The 27091-nt window shown below is 37.7% G+C and overlaps 1 pseudogene; it reads right to left on the bottom strand.

Annotated features, from left to right (window-relative positions):
• Positions 1 to 354: 354 nt before the first annotated feature.
• LOC122108810 lies at positions 355 to 21104 on the bottom strand (annotated as a pseudogene).
• Between the last annotated feature and the right edge of the window lie 5987 nt (positions 21105 to 27091).

Raw genomic sequence — 27091 nt, 5'->3', positions numbered from 1 at the left:
TAATGAGCACATTTCTTATCAAGCATTGTTGCCTCCTCTTTGTTTCCCCTTTCCATACCCCCTCACCTGATCCTCCCCCCACACCAAAGTTGTAAAGTCATTTTTCGACATAACAACTTGTACATCTCATTGTTGCAATGGGTCCATCTGTATCAATAAGTTGATGTTAGGGGAATGAACCCCAAGATAAGTATTCAAATGTTTTTTTTTTCTTTCATGCAATTGTTTCTAACATATTTATAAGATGATTTCTATGTTGCTTTGTATGTCCCTCCCCCATGGTCTAACCCTGGCTTTCACTGAATTTGATGTTGGCTTTTTCTCTTGGACAAGCTTGGTTCTACCTGACATGATTGAGTGAGGGACTCAGCCTGAGCTGAGAGGAACAACAGGCATCTCAACAGCCATAGTATCAAAGAGTGTGAGCTGACTCCCAATGCTTGTGCTCCTTATTTTCCATGAAAGTTGATGTTGACTTTTCCTCTATACTTATAAACTTAACAACAGCAACAACAAAATCTCCATTATACAGCTTGCCAGGCGTGTAGCATTGGCTCTAAAAGACAATTTTTGTGAGGAAGGTAGAAATGTTCTGCGAAGCTCCTGGGAAGTGCCCTGAGAGGGTCAGGGGAGGGCATCCTTCTCCCTCTCCATCTGTCCTGCTCTGGATGTGGTCTTGAGCTCTGACCTCTGCCTGGGGTCTGAGAGCCAATGTCACAGTCTAATCAAGAGTGAGGTTAGCCTGAGCCAGCACAGACAACAGTACCGACCCTTACCTTTCCGCTTCTTTTACCGAAGATGAAGAAGAAAAAATCCCACAAAACAACTGCTGATGTCTTGTAGAAGCCCTTGTTTCCTGGGGCTTGTTTACATATAACTGAAGTAATAACTATTCCCATCCAGAAAGCAATAAGGATGTTAAAACATGAACAAGTCTTCTGGCTTCAGGGGACATCACAAAGAAATCAAATATGCTGATAAAACAAACCTTTCAACTGAGTGAGTTTCAGAGAAGACGAGGCATAAATAAGATATAGTTTGTAAAATAAAAAGCGGGTGATGGAAATATTAGCTAAAACAAATTTGAAACATGGGGTGTCTTCCTTTCCTACTGAAACCATTTATCCCGTCTTTTAACATAGATTGAATTACATTGTGTTATACAAACGATCTCCTAAGTAAAGATGCAAAGAGCAAAACAATCAGGATTTCCCCACAAATGAAAAAGATAGATATCCAGTTTCAATAGGTGATTCGAAGGAAATGTAGAGTGAAATATTTTTTACAGAAATCCTAAAGAGAATATAACCTTCGATTGTGAATAACAATAGCATATGATTACAGAGGCTCTCCAAAATACAGATAAGCAAGCCTGTCTGGAAGAGATTGAACAGATTAATGGTTGGGTCATAGTTATGTTTTCTATTCTCATTGGTTTCAAATCAAAAGATATTAATATCCAGGAGCCTCCAGTCAAAGAGGTGGCCACACCCTCACAATTGAAGGCCTCTAGGGTTTAGTGTGCCAAAATCATCTTTAAGAGCTGCTTGCCAAAAGGTGAACCAATTAAACAGTGATACTCACTAGACACTATGTTGGAAATGAACTTTATACTTTTCGGGGTGAAGAGGGTGAAGTGGAAAAAGTGGGAGAAAAGGAGGGAGGGAATGAGACTGTTCACAAAGCAATGTACTCATTACCTGACTTATCTAACTGTAACCCCTCTGTACATCACCTTTACCATACAATTTAAATTGCAATAAAACAGAGCAGCTTGCATCAAAACGAAGCCATCAATGGTAATATTAGAAACAGATCCTCCTGAATTTTGTTGATGACATGCTCCATATTTCAGAAGCCATCTCCCAACTGTCTGCAGGATTTCTTTCCTTGCATCTACTAATAGACTCTTCCCTTATGTAATGGTAAAGTGATTAAGTCAGCATTCTCTTCACTAACTGGTCATCTGATTCTGTTCATAATTCAGATCCACTTTGATAGCAAGGGTAGCTGTGAAGCCTACCTTGGATTATTGCTTTATCCAATTGGTATGTATATTAGGGGTTTTCCTTGAAATAATTCCTAAGTTAATGAGATAGAAAATTTACCTGGGGCCAACTATGTGCCACAAACTGCCATGGCCCTGGTTAGGATTTTAAGCCAGCCAGAGATGGAATTCAATTCCTTCCTAAGAACCAGTTAACTCAGTGTTTAACCCCTTTGTTTTCGTTCTCTTTCCTGAAATTACATTTAGACCATATAAGCTACAGTTCCACTGAGGAGATAAGAAAACATTTGCCAATGTTGCAGACATTCACAATAAATAATCTTATAGGAAGAAAAAGGAAACTCTCCTTTAAAAAATGATAACCTGAAAGGAGAAGAATGGCTGGTACTAACATCAGGAAGGAAGGCCTGTGGTCATCCCACCTGTCCAGGATAGGCATGGTAGCAGAGACAAAGGCTAAGACCAGGCCTATCAATAGTGACCTTGGTATAGGTGATGTATGGTCCTCCATAAATAAGTGGCTCTTTAATCAACCCGTCAAGAACTTTGTTTTGATTATGCTACAAGTTTCAAATAATAAAACAGGACTACAGTGATAAGACTTGAAGCCTCCTCATATAGAACTTTTTTTTTCTGTACTTTTGTTAGTTTTTATAGGGGTGTGATTTTTTTTTATGCCAATCTTGGGGCTTGAACTCACAGTCTGGCACTGTCCCTGAGTTGTTTTGCTCAAGGTTAGCCCTCTACTACTTGGATCACAGCTCCCATTCTGGCTTATTGGTTGCTAATTGGAGATGAGCTTCATAGGCTTTCCTGCCTGGGTTAGCTTTGAACTGTGATCTTCCTGATCAGCTAGGATTACATGTATAAGCCACCAGCTCCCAGCTTACTTTTGTTCATTGAACTTGAGTTTTCATATTGTGTTTGGTAATTAGTGAACAAAACTGTAATGTATTGTGCATATGATTGTAGAGGTTTAAAAGAAACACTGTAGCTAGGGTAATTTTCAGCCCTGATGTACTGTTAAATAACAACATATTCTAAATGAGTGAACTTCAAGTGAGCCATTGGGACTGTTGGCCACCTGATAATTAAACTTGATCTAACATGGACATCAAAAGCAATTATTTGTACTAACCAGAAAGACAGGTCAACTCCTCAGAGAGACGATATGAACTTGGACAGATGGACAGAATGCAAATGATGACATGTTCCTTAATGAAAGAGCAATGAAATACAATTTGAAGCCTTATGAAAAATTCGGGTAGCTATTGCTAGTTTGCAAATTACTAAAAAAAATATGTTAAACCAAGATGGATTGGCCACATTTCCAACCACCAGGAAACCATTGCTCTAGAAAAGTTAATTTCTAGACAATAAGATTTAAGATAAGATAGCTTTTAGACAATCTTGCTAGTTGACTGGACATGCCAGAAGGAAAATGCCATAGATCAGATGGGCTTGAACAACAGAAATTTATTTCTTCCCAGATCTAGAGGTTAGACATCTAAGGGAAATGGTGGATCAGGTCTTGGCTTATAGATAGCCATCCTCTTTGTATCTTCAAATGGTGTCTCTCTATGGATATGCATCCCCACGTTATAGTCCTTATGAGGTTTGTTGGATTAAGAACCAATCCAAACACTTTTAATTTTTTAAAGTGTTATTACAAAGGCGATGAACAGAGAGGCTACAGTTACATAAGTCAGGTAAAGTGGACATTCCTTGTTCAAACACTTCACTTCAAAACCCTTCCCTTGTTCTCTCATAGTATTTTCTCCCATCCCCACCCACCAATAGTATAGTTCACTCTGAACATGGTGACCAGTGAGTACCACTGCTGCCTTTGTTCACCCTTTGTCCCATTTTTCTGTACCTCTTCTTACACTCCCAAAGAAAGAAAAAGAAGCAGAGAGAAAAGAAAAGAAAAACAACAAAATAAAGGAAAAAAATATCTTGTTTCCATTTCCTGGAGTTCATTTTGGTAAGCACTGTTTTGTATGATCACATGCACATAGGCATTGTGTCTCTCTCTTCCTCTCCTTAAGTGTGTCCTCCTTTGGCCCAACTACCTTTTTTTTTTTTAATTTTTATTTTATTTTATTTTATTTTATTTTAATTGAGAACATACTGTACAGAGGGGTTACAATTACATGGGCAGGAAAATGCATACATTTCTTACCAAGCATTGCAGCCTCCTCCTTTGTTTACCCTTCACCTCCCTTCCCAGCCTCCCCCCTCCCCCCCACCCAATCATACCCCCCCTCCCCCCCACCGACATTGTAAAGCTGGTTTTGACATGACATTTTGTACTTCTCATTGTTGCAACAGGTCCACCTGAATCCTTAAACGACTTGTTTGTCCCCGTCTCCTCCACATGTTATACTGACATCAAATATAGTGAAAGCGGGGGTTACACTGTGGGGGAGGGACATACAAAGCAACAAAGAAATAATATTATAAATGCGTTAGAAACACATGCATGAATGAAACAAAAACATTAAAATACATATTTGAGGGTTCGTTTTCCTAACATCACATTCTCTGACTTTTTCCGCTTGACTCATACCTATACTAGATATTGCAAATAAGGGAAACCATGGGACCTATGTTTCTTTGGGCCTGGCTTACTTCACTTAATATAATTTTTTCCAAGCCTTTCCATTTCCTAACAAATGGGGCAATGTCATTCTTTCTGATGGAGGCATAGAATTCCATTGTGTATATATACCACATCTTCTTGATCCATTCATCTACTGAGGGGCATCTGGGTTGGTTCCATATCTTAGCTATGGTAAATAATGCTGCAATAAACATAGTTGTGCTGGTAGCTTTAGTGTGGCCTTGTTTGTGATCATTTGGGTAAATGCCCAAAAGTGGGATTGCTGTGGCCCAACTACCTTTTTAAACCTTAATTACCTCTTCAGAGAATCTATCTGCAAATACCATTGCATTGTTAGAAGCTGGAGATCAGACTTTGGTCCATATAAGTCTATCATAATGTTAATGGGCAGTTTATATGTGTATTTTAAAGAACAAAAGCATTGGAAAGAGGAAATTGTTGTAAATTGTGGCCTTATTATAAATGAGAAGTTTCCTAGATGGTTAGAGTTTCGCCAAGAGTATGAATTATGCCCAATTAAGTAGCCCTCTCAGTAAGTATTGAACAAAATCAGGAGAATCTTGTATCATTGAAAATGTAACACATCTTCAGTTTGCTATAGCAATGGCACAATTTTAGTTGCCAACATATTTCACTCAATATTCTTGACAGAGTTTTTGACACCCCAATGTAATGGCCCTTCCTTCCTTCCTTCCTTCCTTCCTTCCTTCCTTCCTTCCTTCCTTCCTTCCTTCCTTCCTTCCTTCCTTCCTTCCTTCCTTCCTTCCTTCCTTCCTTCCTTCCTACCTTCCCCAGTTAACCAGGCAGAGGAACAGGGATTCTTTGCCTTCCTGGTGACTCTCCTCTTTACTGTTGAAATAGAATAATGAGAATAGAACTGACAAAGTTTGTTTTAAACTCTGAACTTGCTCAGATACGAAATCTTGTATATGAAAGAGGAAGCACTGATTTTTATTACCAAAGAATAGGGTATAAGAGCTTATAGTTTAAACAGTTGTAAATTAGAGATTTTTAAAGCAGTGTGAATGAGATATATGACAATTTTTTTTGTCAGTCCTAGTGCTTGAATTCTGGGCCTTGGCACAGTCCCTCAGCTCTTCAGCTCAAGGCGAGCACTTTACCGCTTGAGCCACAGTGCCACTTCCGTTTTTCTGGTGGTTTATTGGAGATAAGAGTCTCACGGACTTTTCTGTCCAGGCTGGCTTTGAACCACGATCCTCAGATCACAGTCTCCCGAGTAGCTAGAATTACAGACATGAGCCACTGGTGCCCAGCGTGACAAATATTTTTAATAATCAAGGAGTCTCCCAAGACATTAGCAGTTATCAAGTTGAATATCATCCTTTGTCCCAGGGATAACCCTGGGACAAAAGAAGCTATTTATCTGGTGTGTAATTCGATCCACTTAAAGACTGATTTCTCGACTGCTGCTCAGTTAGATAGTAGGATTAGGTTTTTTACCATTGGAAAAGAGCATGATCGCAGGATCACAGTTTCTTTAGCACATCTTTCCTGGGCTTCTTTGTTTCTTAAAATAACATATTTGTTTTCCCAAACGTGAAACAATTTTGAACATCTTAAAAAGAGTGCAAATAGATATAAGCAAAAGTTTTTTTTTTTGGTTTTTTTTTTTTTTTTTTTAAATGTGTTGGTCTGCTTCCCTGAAATGATCAGAGTTAATTCTTTCAGGTAGAAAATCACTACCCAGATGGGAAGGTGGCTCAGTAGTAGAGCACTAGCCTTGCATGCCTGAGGCTCTGGGTTCGATTCCTCAGCACCACATAATCAAAAAGAAGAAAAAATCACTACCCAATTTAATAATGTAATATAAAAAGTGATACAAATATTAATCATAAAAAATGAGCATGAAGCAAAATGAAGAATGCAGTTTGGTGCTTTTGTTCATGTGTATACATACATAAAAATATATGTGGGAGGTATGTCATGTGTATGCATGTATTTGCACATCTTGAGAATACCTACTTCAAAACAGAAATCTTTATAATAGTGATTGTGTTCTATTAGTTATATCTGGGACATTTCTTACCTGAAGTGAAGGAATGCTAATCACAAAATCTGAACAGTCCTAGTCTGTCAAAATGTCCTGAATATGGCCATAGAAGTTTATCTCAGTTACACACAAGGTAGAGTGGAGGTTCATCCTCTTCCAACCCTTTACAACAGTAATAGCTTTGGATCTTTATTTAGTCTTGGCCAGCTTGATAGAAAAACTGGTGTGTTGTAGTGGTACTTTGTATTTACTCTATGGATTTTTCATGAAGTACTTCTTTTTAGTTTGGAAACTTCAAATTTTTTCTAATGTTTTTCTTACCACTCAGCAATTGATTTTTGCAATATTATAACATAATCACTTCTTCATATATACTGTAAATGTGTTTAATGTTTTTCATTATTTCAAATGTACATTTTCCATGTATATTTTTATTGTAAAAATACTGTACAGAGAGGTTACAGTTACATGAGCAAGATAATGAGTACATTTCCTATGGAGCATTGTTACCTCCTCCATTGTTTTTCCCCTACCATCCCTTCTCTCCCCACCTCCCCAGCTCCCCCTTGTCCCCCCACCCCCGAAATTGTAAAGTTTGTTTTCAACATAAAGAGCTCCAAAAAGTATAGTTGTGGAAATGCTCATACTTATATAGATAAATGCATTGATTCATATATAGAGAAATATAAGCCATATATTATATAATATATGTTATATGTAATTCTAGATGCAAACATTCATATGAATACACTGTGAGGAAATTTTTTTTTTTATCAATTTTTAATGTTGCTGTTGTTGGTTATGGGGCTTGAGCTCTGGGCCTGGGTGCTGTCCCTGAGTCTTGTTGCTCAAGGCTACCACTGTGAGCCACAACGCCATGTCCTGTTTTCTGGTGGTTAATTGGAGATAAGAGTCTCAAGGACTTTTCTGCCTAGTCTGGCTTCAAACCTCAACTCTCTGATCTCAGCCTACTCAGTGAGGATTACAGGCATGTCTGGCTTACATTTTTTTTTTTTGCCAAAAATAGATACTTATGCCAATGGTGATCACTAAACACTAGGCCTTTTCTTCTGATTTTTATTAAAATCACTGTGTATTAGTTCTAATATTAAAACACTACAATTTATTTAACACATGCATAACAAACTTTACTATCTTATGTTCTATTTGTATTATTTTTAAGTATGAAACTGGATTTTTAAATGATTGGATTGTTATTTCCCTGTCACATCCAACCCTGAAAAGTTTACAGTGGAAACAGGAGTATCATTGCCTTACCGTGGACTTAGTGTATATGAACGCTTCTGTCAAGCTACTGGCATGAGGTCAATTACAAATTCATTATCTGCCGCATTATAGTAAGAGGTTTCAAATTTTTTGATAAGAATTTTGTGTTTTTAAATGCATTTATTATTTTCTTTAACATGATGGTATAGTTCTTCTCACTAAAAATATAATCTTTATGCTCAAAACAGATTTTGGACAGTTGTGGGTTATCATTCCTAACATTTTGTTTATGAAATCACATCTATAATATATTTGTTTATACCTATATTACGGGATTAGTTGTTTGTAAAAGGTTTATGGGCACATACTAATCAGACTTCTGTATCTCTGAAAATTGATTGGAATAGATTCCCTAAACTTCAGTATTTCAACTATTATTTGGATTAGTCTGTTTATTAGACTCATAGTTGAACATACTTATCATTATCAGTCAGATATGATATATTTGTGTCATAAACTATGTCCATTTGATGGGTAGTGTTTATACATATTTTCTATTTCCATCAAGACAAATTAATGTACTCATGCAGCTTAATGCTATATAATTTGATCATTCAAGTCTCTACTCAACACATCATGTCAGGGTAGGGATTCTGCTCCAGTAAGTGGTTCAGAGTCTTGTGTCTTCCACATAGTGAACTTACCTCATATATGTTCTCAGGGTCTATTATACTTGGTTAGCATATGGGATAATTCAGAAAGTTGCATCTTAGCAGGTATTAAGGAGCACATTATGAGTGATTTCGTTTATGTTCGTCTGTATTTATGCAATTAGAATAAAAAAGATAAACGGACATCTCTCAGCACTGAGGTTCTATTGAATTAATAAATCATTTATATTTTTTCAAAGAAATAATATAATTCTTTAACAATTTTAGATTTGCCAGGCACTGATGGCTCACGCCTGTAATCTAGCTACTCAGAAAACTGAGATCTGAGGATTGAAGTTAAAAGAAAAGTCTGCTAGACTCTTATCTATAGTAAACTACTCAGAAAAAGTCAGAAGTGGTGCTGTGGCTCAAGTGGTAGAGCTAGCAAGCTCTGCCAACTCCAGCTAGCAAGCCTGGAGTTCAAAGAGGCTCAGGTACAGTGCTCAGGCCCTGAGTTTAAGTCCCAGGACTGGCCAAAAATAAAGTTCTAAATATATAGTTGTGTAAGTTTCATTTTCTAATTATCTGTCTGTGGACGTTTTTTCTTGCCTTCCTAATCTTCTTGTTTCTTTCTACCTTGTTTTTCTTCCTCTTCTTTCCTTCTGGCCTTTTTTCTTTCTTTGCTCTCCCTAATTTTACTAAGTATTTATTTGTCCACATATCTGCCTAGAGCATTAATTCTTACACCTATACCACTTTCTCTGTATCACCAAGCTCTTCTCAATTTAGATACTCATTAAATTGTGCAGTTGGACTTAAATTGAATCAACCAGCCCTTGTATTGTTCTAATAGGTACACGTTTTTTTACTCTACTCCCCCCTCCCCCATAACATTCCCAGTACCCGGCAAAGACAGCCAGATTCATTTTCCAGAAACACAGCCCCAATAATATCTTTCTTTCTGCCCACAAATATTCAACTACTCACAGCTTTTGGTCAAATTAAATCATGCCGTTCATCTGCCTGAGGATACTGCATTGGCGGGTAACAAGTCTAACTTTTCTCAGCCCTCATGTATCCTTGCTTTTCATTTTTAACAAACTCATATGCACTCGTAATACTTTATTTATGTATTTGTGGTCTTTTAGACATGTGCAGCGTACTCTCACCTTCCTTTGGGAATTGCTTGTTATTTCTTCACCTGAAAAAGTCATCCTATTCCTCATTCTGTATCTGATTGCCTGATTTCCTATACCCTTCCCTACACCCACAACCTCTCTCTTATACAAAAATATATGGCATAATAGAGACTATTCCAATCAGAAAGGAAATTCATAATAACATCCTCTGTATTCCCTGACTATTTGGAGAAGAAACAAGTATTTTGCCAGTGTTCTGTACCATTCATCTGCCTTTTCAAAAAAAAAGTTTAAAATAAGCTTAGAGACTGCACCTAAGTGTTCATCTGGGGAACTCTAATATGAGACCCAGTAATGGATGTGTGGTTTTATCAATCTCCAAATCATAGCAGAGTCTTCTGGAGAAGTATTAAGAATAGAAATAGTGGCTTAAATTATTCTTTCTACAGTATTTGATGCTTAATTCCCAATTTTAAAGAAGAGTTTAAACTAATTTTTGATAAAAGGTGTCTATTTAACTCAGAAAAATATTAAGGTGAGCAAGCACATGTGGCCATAGAGTTACTGACTACATTAAATGGTGATGGTTCATTTCTATAAAAAAGTTTATATTTTATTTATACTTGATATTTTAGTAGATCTAACATAATTTCCAATTTAGATATAGAAAACTGAAAATGTGCAGACATTACAGCTTAATGCCCCAGGTAACAAGGGAAGAGATTCACCTTTTTACAATTCAATCAAATAAAGAATGGGAGCAGTTAATAATTGCAGAAAAAGAATAATCAGCTAAGACATTTCCTAGAGAAAACCTCATAAATTTTATTTTGGGAGTGCATTAAAATTCAGTTAAAATTTTAAAATCGTAGCCTATCTTGAGCCCCTGAATAGTTGCTGCATCTATAGAAATCTATTTTAGAGGTATGATAGTACAAATGATAGAATGTCAGCATGAAATCTGATTTTATGTGCTTTTCCACTAATATAAATAATGAAGCGTGCTGAGAGGCTTCAGATACATTTGGCTGAGTATAATTAAAACACTGAGGTGTAACATATTTTTTCAAGAAAAGAAACAAATTAAGTAGTAAAATGAAAGAAGTAGAATCCCAGCAATTCAAAACGATAACTATGTTGTGATTACAGTATTGTGAGTAGGCTCTATCGAATATTTTGATTTAAATGATATCAATGATCACTAGAAAGTTAATATAAGCAATGCCTTTATATTTTCTGTGAATAATGGAGAGGTTTCATTTTAGGAACACTTTTTTTTTTTTTTTCTATCTCTAGAAATAAGTCTCCACGGTACTCTGAAGAAGCATTCTTGCCCAAATGGAACAAACTCTTGGATGAAATTAGCCTCTGGGGCCTAAAACGAATAATTAAAATGGGATTTGAGAATCAGTGGATTTGTGTGTGTTGGGGGAGGTCCCACATTCTCTATTGGGTTAGCTGACTGAAGGCAAATCAGCTTCTTTAGATATGAAAGTCACAATTGAACTTCTTGCAGGTCATCACTAATTGCATAGCAGTGGTGGTGGTGGGTTATTGACAGCCTACTCTGGGTTGAAGGCAAAATTCCCTTTAATTTCACTGCTGAGACCCACCAAATGACCAGCTGTTCATTCATGCTTGACAGAGCCAATTTCCAGTAGGAGGGACTGGTTTTGTGATAACAAGTATTGGTTTGACATTGTTGCATTCTTTCCTGTGAATCATTTTATAATCTTACTGTATTAATAGGGCATCTATGGGTTCCTTTCAAACTACCTTTGTGCTCTCTAACTTTTGGTTTCGTTTGTGTGTGTGTGTGTGTGTGTGTGTGTGTGTGTACATGCTGGTATCAAAGCTTGAACTCAAAGTTTCATTGTCGTTCTCATTCTTTTTGTTCACAGCTTGAAGTCTACTAGCTCAGCTCTGCCTTCAGCCAGGCATTTTGATGATTAATTGGAGATGGAGACTATCCAGTCCCCACTGGCTTTGAATCTTGATCCTCCAGGTCTGAGTCTTCTTGGTATCTAGGATTAAACACATATGAGGCATGGGTGCCTGTCCTTAGTTTCATTAAAAGAAGATGACTTCATTACACATCTGCTACCAACATAAAAAATGTTCATCATTTGCAGAAGTGATAGCAATAAGCAGATTAATCCTTAATATAGGAACAGAATCTATACTGTATTATGTACTTTTTTTCTTTTTTTTAAATAAGTTTTTTATTGTGAAAATACTGTACAGAGGAGGGGTTACAGTTACATGAGCGAGGTAATGAGTACATTTCTTTCTTTTTTATTGTGAAAATAATGTAGAGAGGGGTTACAATTACATGAGAAAGATACTGAGTACGTTTCTTATCAAGCATTGTTGCCTCCTCCTTTGTTTTCCCTTACCATTCCTTCCTATCTCCCCCTGTCTCCACTCCCTCTCCTCCCCCCCATTCAAATTTTTTTTCTGGATATTGTTTCTAACATATTTATAAGATATTTCTTTGTTTTGTATGTCCCTCCTTCACGGTATAACCACTGTTTTCACTGTATTTGATGTTGGTATAATTTGTGGAGGGGAAGGGAAAAAACAAATGGTTTAAATAGGGATACAGGTGGACCCATTGCAACAATGAGATGTACAATATGTTATGTCAAAATGAATATTATATACTTTTTATATGTACATATGTAACCAGGTATATTGAGGAGATGGATGGGATTGGGCAGATGGGAATGATGGAGGTGGTAACTTTGATCGAGATTCCTTGTACTCATAAACTAATAAACTGCTATGCTGACATGAAATCTCTTTGTTCAACTATTTAAAGATAACATAGTTAAATAAATACTAAAACAAAAAAGCAAGAAGTGAAGCAAGCAAGCAAACAAACAAGAAAGAAATTTAAAACTAGTTTTCCTTCACCAAAAGTTTGGAAAACAGTGAATATTAAGGACTCTTGAAATAACCTTGTTTAACTTTATGCAGTGCTTCTCAACTATTTGACAAAGGAACACCTCTCTCTCTCTCTCTCTCTCTCTCTCTCTCTCTCTCTCTGTGTATGTGTGCTGTATCTATCAGCAAATTACGTATAAAATAATAAATATAAAATCATTATAGCTCATGTAATGCATGCCTAATAAAATTTAGACCTGAAGGATTGGAGTTTGTTTTTCTTTTAACAAACATACTTGGGTATAGATGTAGAATAGCTCTAACCAAGGTGCTATCCAAATATTACCTATTGTTCTTCCCAGAATAAGTGCTATACATATTCACAATTAATTTCTCCTCCTCTGAATTGTAGAATATGGTATTGATTAGCTGCTAATTAGTATTTTGTTATATCTGGTCTTGAATTATTCTGTAGGCATCATGTGAATAAGTCTTGAAAATGGTAGCAGCACCGCAGAACAGATGAGCATCTTTGTCTTTGCTTTATTTTGTCCCATGCTAACAAACCCTGGCATGGACTGGAAGAAACACACCACAGTGGATTTGCACCTTTTATCTTTTCCTTCTGTAAGCACGGTGCTTTCCTCTTAGCATCTAGGGACTTATTACCCAAAATAATGCTTGAGACCCCTGGCATCAGCAGGAGAAGAACAAAACAGAGAGTGAAATTACCCAATTTCTGCAGAACTCATAAACATCCTGAATGTAGGTCACACTCATTGTCTGATGTGCTGTGCTTGTCATGTTCCAACAAAGCAGCTGCCACAAGTGGCTGGACTCCCGAAAAGCAGCACAACCTCCCCCCGCTCCAAAAGAGCAGCCCATTTGGAAACAGACTTTCATTGACAATTTGGGGAAAGTTGGGCATTCATTTAAGAAAAAGCCATAATTCTGTAAGAAATGAGCAATTTATGCACATTATAATCAAATTTATTTTTATATCCAGCTACTCCTACATGTGGGATAATTCAGTCTGGGAAATCATGCTAATTAGTTAGAAATCCATTACATAGGAAATCTTGCAGCAGATGTAAATGCTGTTTCAAGAATTCTCACCTCCATAATGCATGCACTTTTATTAGGCTGCATTCCCAGGGTGGGCAGTTTGTCGATGAACCAGGCTCTGAAGTGCATTTGAGGGAAAACACTCTTACAAACACCACTGATAGCATTTCTTTTCATGCTTATTGCAAACATGTATTCCACTTTAAAACACAAGGAAATCCCATTTATCAAAAGACTGGTCAGAGCAGGGAACTTTTCAAGTCCAAATAATAATGCTGACACTGGTGCTGCTGCGGTGTAACGAACAATAAAATAGGCGTCTCTGCTGAACTCGACATCTGAGAATGCCCTTGGTAGACATGAGTGGAATACTATAAAGCCCCAAACTAGGACTGGAGAGACTGACTGTGTGAATAACTCTAAGCAAATCATAATCTGACCTTTAAATGCCGGGCTTCTGTGGTATTTATACTCATACGGCCATGCTCGCAGAACTGTTGCGATTTTTAACTATGATTAATATGTAGCTTTAATTTTTAAAAGCAAAGCAAATAAAACCCTCAAATGGCCCAGCCTCTTTGGGATTATTGAACACATTCTAATTCTGTTAAAGGCAAAGCTTGGTTCTAATCCTGTAACCCGTATAAAGATATGGCATATGCACATTCATTGCATTTCTAGATAAACAATAAATTCTAAGATGTAACTAAGGGAACAAACAAATCTGGTATCCAGGGGTTAATCTGCTTGAAGGATGAATTGATGTAATTAAATCCTATATTTTAAAGAAACACAGTAGAAATTAACATGCATATGCCCCGCTTCCATCACCTGCCACCGCCACAAGGTACTAACCAATCCCTCTTCTCTCACCATGTCCAGTCCAGTGCATGACCCTTCTGACACCTATAGTTACAAGTCAAAAGCTTAGACAGGTTTTCGTTCTCTCCTTTTGTCTTTTGGTCTGGTCAAGCAGAAACCTAATTGATTCTAGATAAAGAATCCTCTCACTTTTACCATGTGCCTCCTGCCTCTCGCACACACTCCAGTAATTTTTCCCCCTCAAAACTTCTCTTTCTAACTGCTAGTTCTATATCTCTCACATATCCACTTCAGAGAGCCAGGACCAGGCTTCTGAGATAAAATTTTAATTGTTTTTTAATACTTCTTTATTGTAAAAATGCTGTACAGAGTGGTTACAGGTACATGAGCAAGGTAACGAGTACATTTCCTACCAAGCATTGTTACCTCCTCCTTTGTTTTTCACCTACCGTCCCTTCCCTCCCACCTCCACAACTACCCCCCCCCCACCTAAATTGTAAAGGTTGTTTTTCAACGTAGTGTCTTGTGCATCTCATTGTTACAATGGGTCAACCTGTATCCTTATTTAAACATTTTTTTTTTCCTTTCCTCTCCCCAAGTTAGAGAAGTGTATATACAAGATGCAGGGCACTGACATCAAACATAATGAAAACAGGGGTTATACCATGGGGGAGGAACATACAAAGAAAGAAAAAAATCATATGGTACATTATAAATACGTTAGAATCAATAGCAAGACAGAAAATAAAAACACTTGTGTCTCTATCTTGGGGCTCATTTCGCTTAACATCATCTTATCTGGTCATCTGTACATAGCTTTTGACCTTTTCTGCTTGTCCCAGACATATACTAGTTATTGCAAATAAGGGAAACCATGGGACCTATGTTTCTTTGGGCCTGGCTTACTTCACTTCATATATTTTTTTGCCTCATTTGTTAGGAAACGGAAAGACGGAAAAACTTATATTTTAATTGTTAACTTTAAAATTTCTAAGTATTTAAATAGCTCACAGGAGCCTCAAGCTATAAAGCGAGAGCCCTTCTGAAGGGTCTGAGTTTGCTGTCCCAGAATTCACCCTTTGCCTCAGGCAAAGCGGCTTTCTAGAGTTCACAGGGTGGCTTCTGCTCCCTCTCACTTCAGGACTTTTGTGAAACTTCATCCTGACTAAAACGATTTCAAACTTCCACACTGTCCCAGCCTTTCCTTTCCTTTCCTTTCCTTTCGTTTTTAGCTGAGAAGGCTGTCCTTCTAGAAGGCATGGCATTTCTCACCAGCATGAGGTTGAATTGTGCTTTCCATTTGCCTCCATGGACCTGCTCAATTCCCTAATCACAGATGGTATGTTTCCATTCACTAGCCTTGGCTGTATAGGAAACAGGAGTCTTCTCATACAGCATCTTCTTGAGTTCCCTCTCCTGCAGAGATTGCAATGTGTAGACATGTAATGATCTTGAAGAAAGTCGATTTTCTCCAAATTAAAAAAAAAATGAATGACTCACACAAAAGCTCTCAATAATACACATTTAAATCCATCTTAGACCACCCCTTCAGCCTGCTCAGAAAGTGTTGAGTGTCAATTGCAATCTTGAAAATAAGACAACAGTACCCATTCTTTTTTTTTTTATTTAAAAGCATCAAGCAATTTATTTTTTTTTATTTTTATTTTTTTTTGGTTGACATTTTCATTTTATTTAATTTTTTTGTGGACATACTGTACAGAGGGGTTACAATTACATGGGCAGGATAATGCGTACATTCTTCTACAAATCGTGAATTTACATGTGCAGTGGCACAGACCACTCATGAAATCTATGGTCAGATGTTGCTTGTGCTGTTCCCTGGATCTCTAAAGGTCTTACCTCAGGAAACATTGGGTTATGGGTTTGTATGTAGGAAGATTAAACCATTATCTTCAAAAAGAAGCAGAAAGACCCGCCACTTGGAACGTATGCTTCAAACAAAATCTTCTAACAACAATCAGCCAATTCTAGGATTTTAATAATAAAGCAAAAGCTGAAATTTAAGATGTTAGAAGTGTCTCCTGATCTAGTTAAGGCAGAAATAGTAAGCCATTATTGCTTTCCATCTTTATCATCTTTGACCTGTGAAATGTGTGCAATCTGAGCATCACAAAGTGCTCCTCCTGTGGGAGTTCATTAAGCCTTGCCAAACTCATTAGCCATTTAGTATTCACTGGCCTCATGGCTCTGTCTCTCTGTTGAGCCTGAAAGCTTGTGTATTCTTGCTGTCAGACACTCAGGATGGTTCCTGGCTTGGATGAAGGAAACAAAACAAAATAAATGAAAACATCTTGTCAGTGTATATCTACTCTTTTTAATTCAGGCCAATGCTGAGCCATAGCATTTGTTTCTTTCAGTTAATCCAGTAAAGAAAAAGTTGTGTATGGGTGGTTGTAGCTGGTAGCCTATGATTTGCGCAACGTAAGTGGTGCATGGAGTTACAGACCAGAGACACTGTTTTTGTTAGGAAATAACCATGATGTACATACGATAAACACTGTACAAGATGACAGACAACTTTTTGTTTATTAGTAGCTCATATTCCTTACAGTTTTTACTGTAAATGTAATTTACAGAGTGGCTATAGTTATATAGGTTAGATAATGGGGTACATTTCCTTTTGAACAATGTTACCTTCTCCCTCATTTTCTCCCAGATTTTTCCCTCCAAGATCCTATCCCCTCCAAGTCCTATAGTTCATTTCCAATATAGTGTCTAGTGAGTATCACTGCTGAATTCGTTTACCCTTTGTCCCAACATTTCTGTGCTTCCCTTTCCCCTCCCCAAATCAGATAAACTTATATAAGGTTCAGAAATCAAAAACAGGAACAAAAGAGATAAAAAAAAAACCAGAAAAGGAGAAAAACAAAGAACCACAAACAGTGCAACTCCCTTTCTTAGAGTTCATTTTGTATTAGATTCCCTTTTATAAGAGACTGTGTGCATGAGACATTATAAGGTATCTGTTTCATGAGTATAGGAAGGGTTCACTTAACATCTCTGGAAAATTCTCTTGGTTTCTGAATAAATTCTAAAATCTCCTCTTACAGGAGAGAAGAGAGAGACCCTTACTTTGATGTAGCTTTTAAGCGATCCAGTGACTACGCTGACTTAACTCATTCCACTACCCATGATTCTATGGAAGAGTAGTGCTTAGAAGTAGTACTGGCCACCTCTGAGTGTGTTCAGTGAGGTGTTTTGGCTGTAGAATTTGCTTAGCTGCCAGCATGCCTCTTACTTGCCTATAAAACAAACGACACTTCAGCAACTTACTGTGCCTAGTTCTGAGCTTGGGACTGTGAGGGATTTTAAAAGATGCCCTAGACCCCATGAGGCTTGTTCTCCTTGCATATATTTTTACTTACTGCAAAACCCACAGTAGCTGGGCGCCAGTGGCTCACTCCTGTAATCCTAGCTACTCAGGAGGCTGAGCTCTGAGAATCACGGTTCAAAGCCAGCCCGGGCAGGAAAGTCCATGAAACTCTTATCTCCAATAAACCACTAGAAAACCGGAAGTGGCCCTGTGGCTCAAGTGGTAGAGCGCTTGCCTTGAGCTGAAGAGCTGAGGGACAGCATCCAAGCCCAGAGTTCAAGCCCCAGGACTGACAAAACAAACAAAGAAACAAACAACAACAACAACAACAAAAACACAACAACATGGAAAGACAGGAGAATTATCTAATCCGTTTTCTGTTTGTATGTTTAGCTTATAGTCTACTGAGTAGAAAACAGGAAGAAAGCAGACGTATGCAAATACAGCATTGTGAGGAGAGAAAACTGTATCCTAAACTAGATCTTTAGCATATGGTAGATTATTTGGATACATTTCTTGGGTAAGGATAAAGTTTAGTAAGTGGAGAAGACACCTGTTTATTCCTCACTCACTTCCCACTGACCGTTTGGTTTAGAAAAATTTGTGGAATGATATTAAGGAAGAAAACTATTATTTTTTCCCTAGATGATGAACCAACAGCATGTCTATTTTATATGTCCCAAAATAACACATGTAAATTTTTTGAATATTATTTTTATTTTAATATTTTTGTTATCTTTAGTTGTACATACAACTTGCCATTAAACAAAGTAAATATTATTTTTGGTGGCATCTTTGCATAATTGCTGAACAGTATGTTTATCATTCTTTCATTCAACTATTGACTTTTATTTTCTGTCTTTCTTTTTCAGCTTAGTAATTCCAAGGGGTTTGCTGCACCTGCATTTAAAACATGCTCTGTTTTTTAGTTGTAAAAACATGGAAAATTAAATCCTCAGCATCATCGATTACTTCTCTATTTCTCTGAAAGTGATGAAAGAAAGGAATGAAAGAGGAAGGAATTAAGGAAGAAATAAAGAAAGAAAGCAGGAAAAGAAAGAAAGGAAGGAAGGAAGGAAGGAAGGAAAGAAGCTAGCCTATTTTCAGGGCTTGTGAACATTAAATGAACTAATGCATTGTTTAAAACACAATGTTTTAACGATGTTCTTGGTGTATAATTGTGGCTCTGTAAATTGTAGTCATATCTACATCTTACCATCGAAGGCATTGTAATCTACTTGGGACAACAAGATGATTACTTAAAAAGGCGGGAATTGGATGATAGGGCTGGAGAATAGGGCTCATTATCAAGAGTGATGATTACAGATGATTAGTGCAATATTACTGCAAATGGATTGGCCTCTGTGAAGAAAATTGGGAAAAGAAAGGGAGGGAAAACTTTATAGCTCTATGTTCATACAGGCAGATTTTATATTGGTAGAAAGGAATGTGTTTTCATCACATCTCTCATTCATTCATTCATTCATTCATTCAGCGTGTAAGGTTCAGATTTTAGCTGAATTCATGTTAGTTGAGACAAAGTTCCTAAGCATTTCTTTGCACAGCTTGTGTATGTCAGCTATTGCCCTAGTCATATGGGTTGCTTCAAAAACTTGCCTTGGACAAGGGTAATCATAGCCTGCACAAAGATGCCCGCATAGGAATGAAATGAAGGTGTTGGCTACTTTAAAACTCAACATATAGACAGAATGTTCTATCATATCCTCTTATTCTCTCTCTCTCTCTCTTTCTCTCTCTCTCTGTTTCACTCTTTCAACTTGTTTCCTTCCTCTCTTTTTTCTGTGCCTCCTTTCATATCTCTTTAGTAAAGATTTGTGTTTCTGAAACCTTTCTCTCAGATTTATGTTCCACACTAAGTGGACACACTTTAACCAAAGCCAAAAGTACTATTTTATAAAACAAGAAAATGAATGATAGTCATTTAAACAGCAGAGATTATTCTTTTTTCTTTCTAAAGCAAGTAACTTTATTATCATTTCTCATGAAACAAATGAAGAACATGTAGAAAATAGCTAGAACTCAGAAGAGCCATGGCTCGCGGCCCAGTGGACGGGCACAGCGTGGGCGAAGGCCTGCACGGCCCCGAGCCAAGGAGGGTTGACGGAGGAGGGCCCCGCACCCGCCAAGAACCAGAGCAAGACTTCTCCCACACCGCAGGTAGAGGTGCTTGATGATGCTCTGGAGGATCTGGGGCTCCTAGAGCTCCCCTGAGTCTGGGCCTAGTCCATCCCTCCTGTGCGCTCAGGCGAGGAACAGGGCTGAGAAGTCAGGAGGCAGGCTGCTTCTTGCAGGGAAGCTGGGGTGGGGCAGGGTTGCGCCACCCCCCCGGGTACAGGACATCCACAGATGGCGGCAGGTGGCAGGCTTGGGCTCACTACGGCCCAGGCACTCCACGACCCCACTGCCCTTCCTGCCATCGAAGAAGAAGAAGTTGTTGTGTGGTGGGTCCCTCTGAGGGATCCGCCTTCACGATCTTCTGTGCCAAGATCCTGCCACACACCGGGGCCATCTCAGAGAAGCAGGACCTGACAAGTCATGGGCAGCAGGTCAGGATGGATGCCAGGGAGTAGAGCACATGTCCTTGTGGATCTGGAGCAGCAACTCAGAATCCTCCCTGCAGGTACCAGAAGGCCTGGGCCTTCTCGCTGCTCCAGTCCACCTCCAGGGCCTCTTTGATGGAGCAGAAAACCATCTTCTTTTTCACCATTGTGGTCTCAGATGAGTCAAGTTTTGCCTTTTTGGTGTCAGGCCCACCTTCCACTCCTTGGCTAATTTTGGCAACTTTGGTTTTCTCCTCAACACACTCATGCTCTCCAAGATTGGCAAATGTGTAATAATGATAGCCAAAGACATCTCCGGTGAAGCACTTGATGCTGTTTTTGTGGCAGATCTGGTTAACATTAATGATGACATCCCTTGAGCAACCAGTCAGGCACACAGCATCCAACTGAGTGAAAAGTGACTGTTTTCTTCTCTGTCCTCTGTGTCCACCTTCACGTCCACCATGGGGTTAAGATTCTGAGCTCGCTCCAAAGAGGCTTCGGCTCTATTTTGCCCAACAGACCCAGTACGAACCAGAGGCTGAGCTCCAGGATCTTCCGCAGACACCAGTTTGTGGTCCAGCTTGGTCAGCCCTTTCATTCCAGCCAGGATGAGGTTCTTGGTGATTTCGGCTCCCAGTCCCTTCATTCCAACCACCAGCACCCGGGAGGTCCGCAGCTTTTTTCTGGGTCTCCAATCCTTACATGCGGATCTGCGGATCATACTGCGCGCCTCTTCTTCACCAACGCCACCGCCAGCCTTCAACTTCTCCAGCATGGCGCCGGCCTGCGCGCCGACAACCTGCAGAGATTATTCTTGCATTCCTACAAGAGAGACCAGAAAAAATTATTTTCATGGAAAGTTTTCATCATGCATACAGAATGTAAGTTCCTTTTCAGTAATTTCTGTATATGTTTCAGAAAGACATCTGTTATGTGAATTACGATACACCTGCATATCCAAATTCAAATGTCAATGTAGTAAACACTTACGAGTTACTGATGAGAAAAAAGGAAATATATTCTGTGCCATTATAGTCAAATATTCTTTTCTAGCTATCCACAGTATTTGGAAATAAAATGCCATACCTTCAGGATCACTGCTCAAGGGCTGTCCCATTATTTGGATGCATGGGTTAGCTTCCTGGGGTTCAGCTCATGAGAAATGATTCAATACGACTTGTCCTTACCACATCTGCACATGATATTGTAAGACTGTTCTCCAAATGCTCTGAACAAAGCTACCTAATCTTTAACAAAAGGCATAGCATACTCTTAATTGTCATTTTTGACATCTTAAGGAATTAATAAAGATTGCCTAAGTCACAAAGGATGCATAGGTAGAGTGGCTTTTCAAAGTTTCTTTTTCTTTTCATCCCTGAAGTAATATGCTGACTCCTCACTTTTAACTTCCAAGAAATTTGCAAACTGAACAGTTAGTACGTGTCTTAAAGTCTAAAGACTTATCTTGGAATATGAAATAGTTGCAAAAAAATAGAAAGTAATTACTTCATGCAGATAACTCCATGGAATAATGCTAGGTGGTTGATCTGGAGTTATGCTAAGATAGGAGAATTGGGCTCTGTTAGGGAAAATTATAAAATGAGTTTAAAAAGGAATAATAAGAAAGGCAATTTAAGAGTTTAAAAATAATGAATTTGATCTGAATATGAAGTTTTAGAAGTTAGAACTTGAATCCTTGAGGGATGGATCACGTCAGTTCAAATCTGCATGTGATGGAGTGGTCTTGGGGAAAATGGCGAGACAACCCCTTTTCCTTTGGGATCTACTAAGCTGCATGGAAATAGTCCATTTTCTTTGTCCGCTGAGCTGTCAAAAGTGCTGTTTCTAGACGTCAGGCATAGCATCCCTCTTCACTTGTGTTTGAATGCCTAGGACTAGATTTCTGCCACCCACTGTCGTTAGGGCTACATTTTGGGGACAGAACATTCTATATTTGTCTTTCTTAGCACTTTGTGTACTTGAAATAACCTAAAAGTGTATTGTGACTGATGCCATTATTCTAGATATCTTTTTACTGCAAATGAGCATATGAACAAGAGCATAAAAGTAAGTAGAATAGGGCAAGGGGCTATACAGAGCTGTAGGAAAACTTTGTTCTTCAGCTAATTGGAAAAATATTTCAGATTTGTTGGTAAATTTCTAGCAATGCATATGCATGTATGCACACCCATGAGTGTGTACACCTGCACACCTCACTTACACATTTTGGGAACGTATATCTTTCAAGGTCTAATCAGTGATCTCTTGGCTTGTGCTCATTGCTATGGGGACATGTTTGTATCAGCAACCATTCAGGTGTTGTAGACAAAGGTTACTGCTATTAAAGTCTGGTGTTCTGGTTAAGAAGTCAAATCACTTAGTGTCACAGCCAAACTTTATTCTGAACCTTTCTGAGGTAGACAAAGAAAGAGGAACCTTGGTCAAGACTATTGTGTTTCTGGAAGGAGCTATCATTGGAAAACCTCCAGAAGGCTCTGTAGGCAGCTGACACAGTGAACGAAAAAGGCACTTAAGTATCTTCTTTTATCCTTATGGCTTGCTTTTTGCTATGCATGTGGTTGCATTTCAAACTTAACACTCGGAGGTAAAGTTTGGTAAGTAGCAGCATGATTTGGGGATCATGTTATCTTAATGGTGCTCTTTAAAATGACCTTCAGTCCATTATGATCAAATTTCCTTGGTTGCTACACTATTGCTTTCTGTACTAGAGTTATTGACTAAAGCAAAAACAGTTCTTTGACCCATTCTTAGTTCTGATCTGTGTTGGAAGTGATTTTTTTTCTTAGCAGTTACCTTTCATGTCCTTATTAATCAATTTGAGCTTTCTCCTCCTCTGAACTAAGCTGCTAATGCCTTGCTTTGTAAATGGCTCTATTTGAGAGTGTAGAAATAAATACATGGTCTATTTCATGAATAATTCTACAGTGTGTCATGCTTTTCTTTTACTTCAGTACCATTTAATACTTAAAGTTTTATTCAGAGATTTCTTTGATACTGTTTCTATTTACAGGCCATGATAGATTTAGTAGGCAAATACTTAAGAGACAACAAATACAAATAAAATTAAAATTATAAATATGATATCTAATATCATAAGCTAAAAAAGGAAGAAAAATATTTCTTGTTTTGGATGGAAAAAATGAAAAGCAATTTAAGCAGTACATGGAAATATTACACATATTTCCAAATTAATGAGACTCAATCAAAAAATAGTACCAGAGAAAAATTCACAGAAGGATGACAGCCAAGCCATGACATTGGCAACATGTAAAAATGACTAGGTAGTTAGGCATGGTGGCTCATGTCTGTAAATCTAGCTACTTGATTGTTTTGATAGCCTTTAAAAGCTAGCAGTGTGAAACGGGGAGAATGTGGTCGCAGGCAAGCCTGGGCATTCAGAGAGGCCACTTTCTCAACCAATAGCTGGGTATGGTACCATGCACCTGTAATCTCTGCTTTGTGGGAAAGTGAGATCAGAAGGATTGCTGTTTCAGACTAGTTTAGCCAGAAAATCTCAGGTGGTTTCACCTCAATCAGTGAAGCTGGGCAGCTGGCATCTCAGCTACAATGGGAAATATAAAAATGGTGGATTGCAGCCCAAGCATGAATCTGAGCAGAAGGCAGAGCTTATCTTAAGAAGCACCAGTTTACAAAAGAGCCTGAGGTATAGCTCAGAGGTAAAGTGTCTATCTATCAAGTGTGAGGTCTTGAGTTCAAACCCCAATACTGTCCAACATAAATAAATAAACAAAAACAATAAGGTCTGATGGCCCAGAGAATGCAAAGATCTGCAGCCAGTAAGCAAGAGAAAGGGGGAAACCTCAAGTTGAAAATCTTAGCCAGGAGTCTGAAAAAGTAATTTGAAAGAAGAAAAATTCAAATAGCTAATGTAACTATGAAATGCTGTCTCTCTTCTTAGGAAGCAGGTAAATGTAAATACACACATTGAGGCATCCATGTGTTTTCCTCTTTGGTAGTGGTGAGGTTTGAACTCACAGCTTCTTGTTCTGTAGACAAGCAATGTGTAGCCTCTCTGTGCACCAGGTTCTAATCATTCCTTTGATATTTCAAAAATGCCAAAGCTCAAAAGCCCCAGTTTTGATTCCCTGGTGAGAGTATCAACTTGTAAGTCCTCTGAGGAAGAGTTGTTGCAATTGTTTGCATGTGTTCCTGGAGGACCCGCAAGACCTCAGGGAAAGTCATATTCAAAGGAAGACAGTCTATAAAAGAAGGTGAAAGCAGAATCATTGATATCTATTATGCCCCACAATGTAATGTTTCAATCTGATGTGACATAACTACATTACAAATTGCATGGATCGTTTCCAAAAAACATAAAAGATAATTAAACAAAGTAAAATAAATATTGGCAAAAATTGCAGCATGAAACCATTTTATAATAATTGCTTCAGATGTGTTTTATGGCTAAGAAATAGCAGTTTCAAACTTTTCAAGGAAATGTGTGTATCTGAGCAAATGTATAGAAAGCAGCCATGAAAAACACAATGTTCTAGAGAATGAAATTGGTAATGGCACACATAAATGTTAAAAATAATAAAAATAAGCAAAGAGGACATACTTGGACTGACACCTAAATATGCTATTGACTTGTGAGTAGGAATATCTTAGCTTTACATCCCCAAGTTTCAGAATGATAAATAAACAACTACACAAAGAAGGTGTGTGTGTGTGTGTGTGTGTGTGTGTGTGTGTGTGTGCATGTGCATGCAAGGCCACTTGTATTGATTTTACTTCTGGTCATTTTTGTGCTCACATAGCCCTCTTTTGAAATATTTCTAAGTTTTCCTCCTCTTACTAATCTTCAAGGTTTAGGACCAGACTCTTCAGTTAACATCTGGAAAAGCATGGCCTCATACCCAGGGACTTAGCTTTCTCATTGATATCTTGCCTGAAAACTCAGGTTGTTCAAATGTTTCTTCTTCCAACTGACAGGGCTATGTTTGCATTGAGTTAATTCACTGAATTGAATTAAAACATATATATCATTACTGTGCTAAAATTTATTTGATTCCTTATCAAAGCAATCCTCTTCCTATTCATGTATTTGTCAAAATACTCTACTTTCAAATTTGGGGAAATTTTCCACTTGTATCCACTGTAAGTTATTTAGTGAGTTCTTACGATAGTCGTATCTCCTTTGTAGAATTTACCTCTATTATATATAAAGTAATATCAACTAATGACAGTGTTTGCATTGAAAAAAGTAAATTTTCTATTATTTTCACTCATTACACTGAGTGACTTATTTATTACATAATAAATGACTTATTTATTACATAATAACATATAACTTCAAATTGGCTTATTACTTGCATACAGTGATATTCTTTTGCTGATAAGCATAACACATTTTTGATAGGCCAATCAAATATCAAAATGTTTCAAATCTTGTCTATATTTGGAGTTTTACTTGTACCCTCTATTTTTTCCCCCATGCATAATATGTAGTAGAGCTTACCATTCCTTTAGTACTTTGGCAGGAATTTTTAATGTAGTTTAGAAGAAAGCATAGAAAATCATGATCACCCTTGTAGTATGTTGAAGTAAAGAATACATAAACAAAATTTAAATATACATATTTGCTGTTTTAGTGTTGGCAGAAACAGAACTGGGTTTTCTGGATAAGGGTAGTTCACACACACACACACACACACACATTTATCTAGTCCCGCCTCAGTCACCTGCCCACTTAACAAACATGAGTCCTCCTGACTTGTACTGGTTATAAAACCTAGAACCACAAAATACATTCTTGTCTTGTGTCCCTGATTTTGTTTGTTCTCTGTTTCTTTGTTTATTGATGTACTGATGAATTGATGCCTAAAAGATGTGCAGTGACTTAATATAATGAAACATGCTGAAATAAATGTGCAGAGGTGAAACGAACTACTTTGAGAAGCAACGTGAGCAAGACAAAAGCTTGAGGATCATCCATGAGCACCAGCCTGAGAATGCAAGCCATCTTCTTCAATGAGAGCATGATAGTCTAGGACTTCCAGTAAACAAATGCTATTTCTATGCTCAGTAAGAGGAATGAATTGGAATAAGCAATTGACAAAGAAATGCTCCTTTTGCTAAGTCATTGTCTCCTGTGAAAATCCTAAGACAATGGCTTTTAAGCCCCTAGAATAGAAATACATTATCTCTAGGAGAAAAATAATGGGCTAAGAAGTAGGCATATCCAAACTAGAGTCTTCTTTTTAACTTAACAATGCCAAGGATGCCAGTGGAATAAAATTCAACAGATACAACACAGACATTGTAATATCTTTGTGGATAATGTAGAGATTCACTGGGTGGATACAAAGAAAATAGGGTATTAGCTGGTGGAAGGTATGTTTGAAAAGAGCTTAGGAAAGCATGAGCTACAGAGATTGCTAAAGGCTATCAAAATACTAGCCAATGTATTTTCCATTTTAGCATTTTTATCAGAAATTTTAATGGTAAAAGTAACTTGAAAGTTAACAGAATTTAAAACTTGGGTATTTTTATCATTTAGATGATTTGTTGATGATTGAATTATTTACCAGAAAAGGTTCCAAATAGCCTGGAGAGATCCAAATGTAATGATGCAAATGTGTTAAGAATTAATGTTCAAGTCTAGGTCTGGATCTTAAAACATAGTTGCATGGATGAAGGAATTAGAGAGGCATGATAGATCAGTTGTCTGTTACTGTATATGAAATTATCCTAAACTAACAGCTTAAAATGATGAAAGTT

The sequence above is a fragment of the Dipodomys spectabilis genome, unplaced genomic scaffold (assembly GCF_019054845.1).
Source record: "Dipodomys spectabilis isolate Male_0828 unplaced genomic scaffold, ASM1905484v1 ptg000066l, whole genome shotgun sequence".
In the NCBI taxonomy this organism is placed as follows: Eukaryota; Metazoa; Chordata; class Mammalia; order Rodentia; family Heteromyidae; genus Dipodomys; species Dipodomys spectabilis.
Note: the sequence above shows the minus strand (reverse complement) of the source record. Positions and strands in the feature narration are given on the sequence as shown.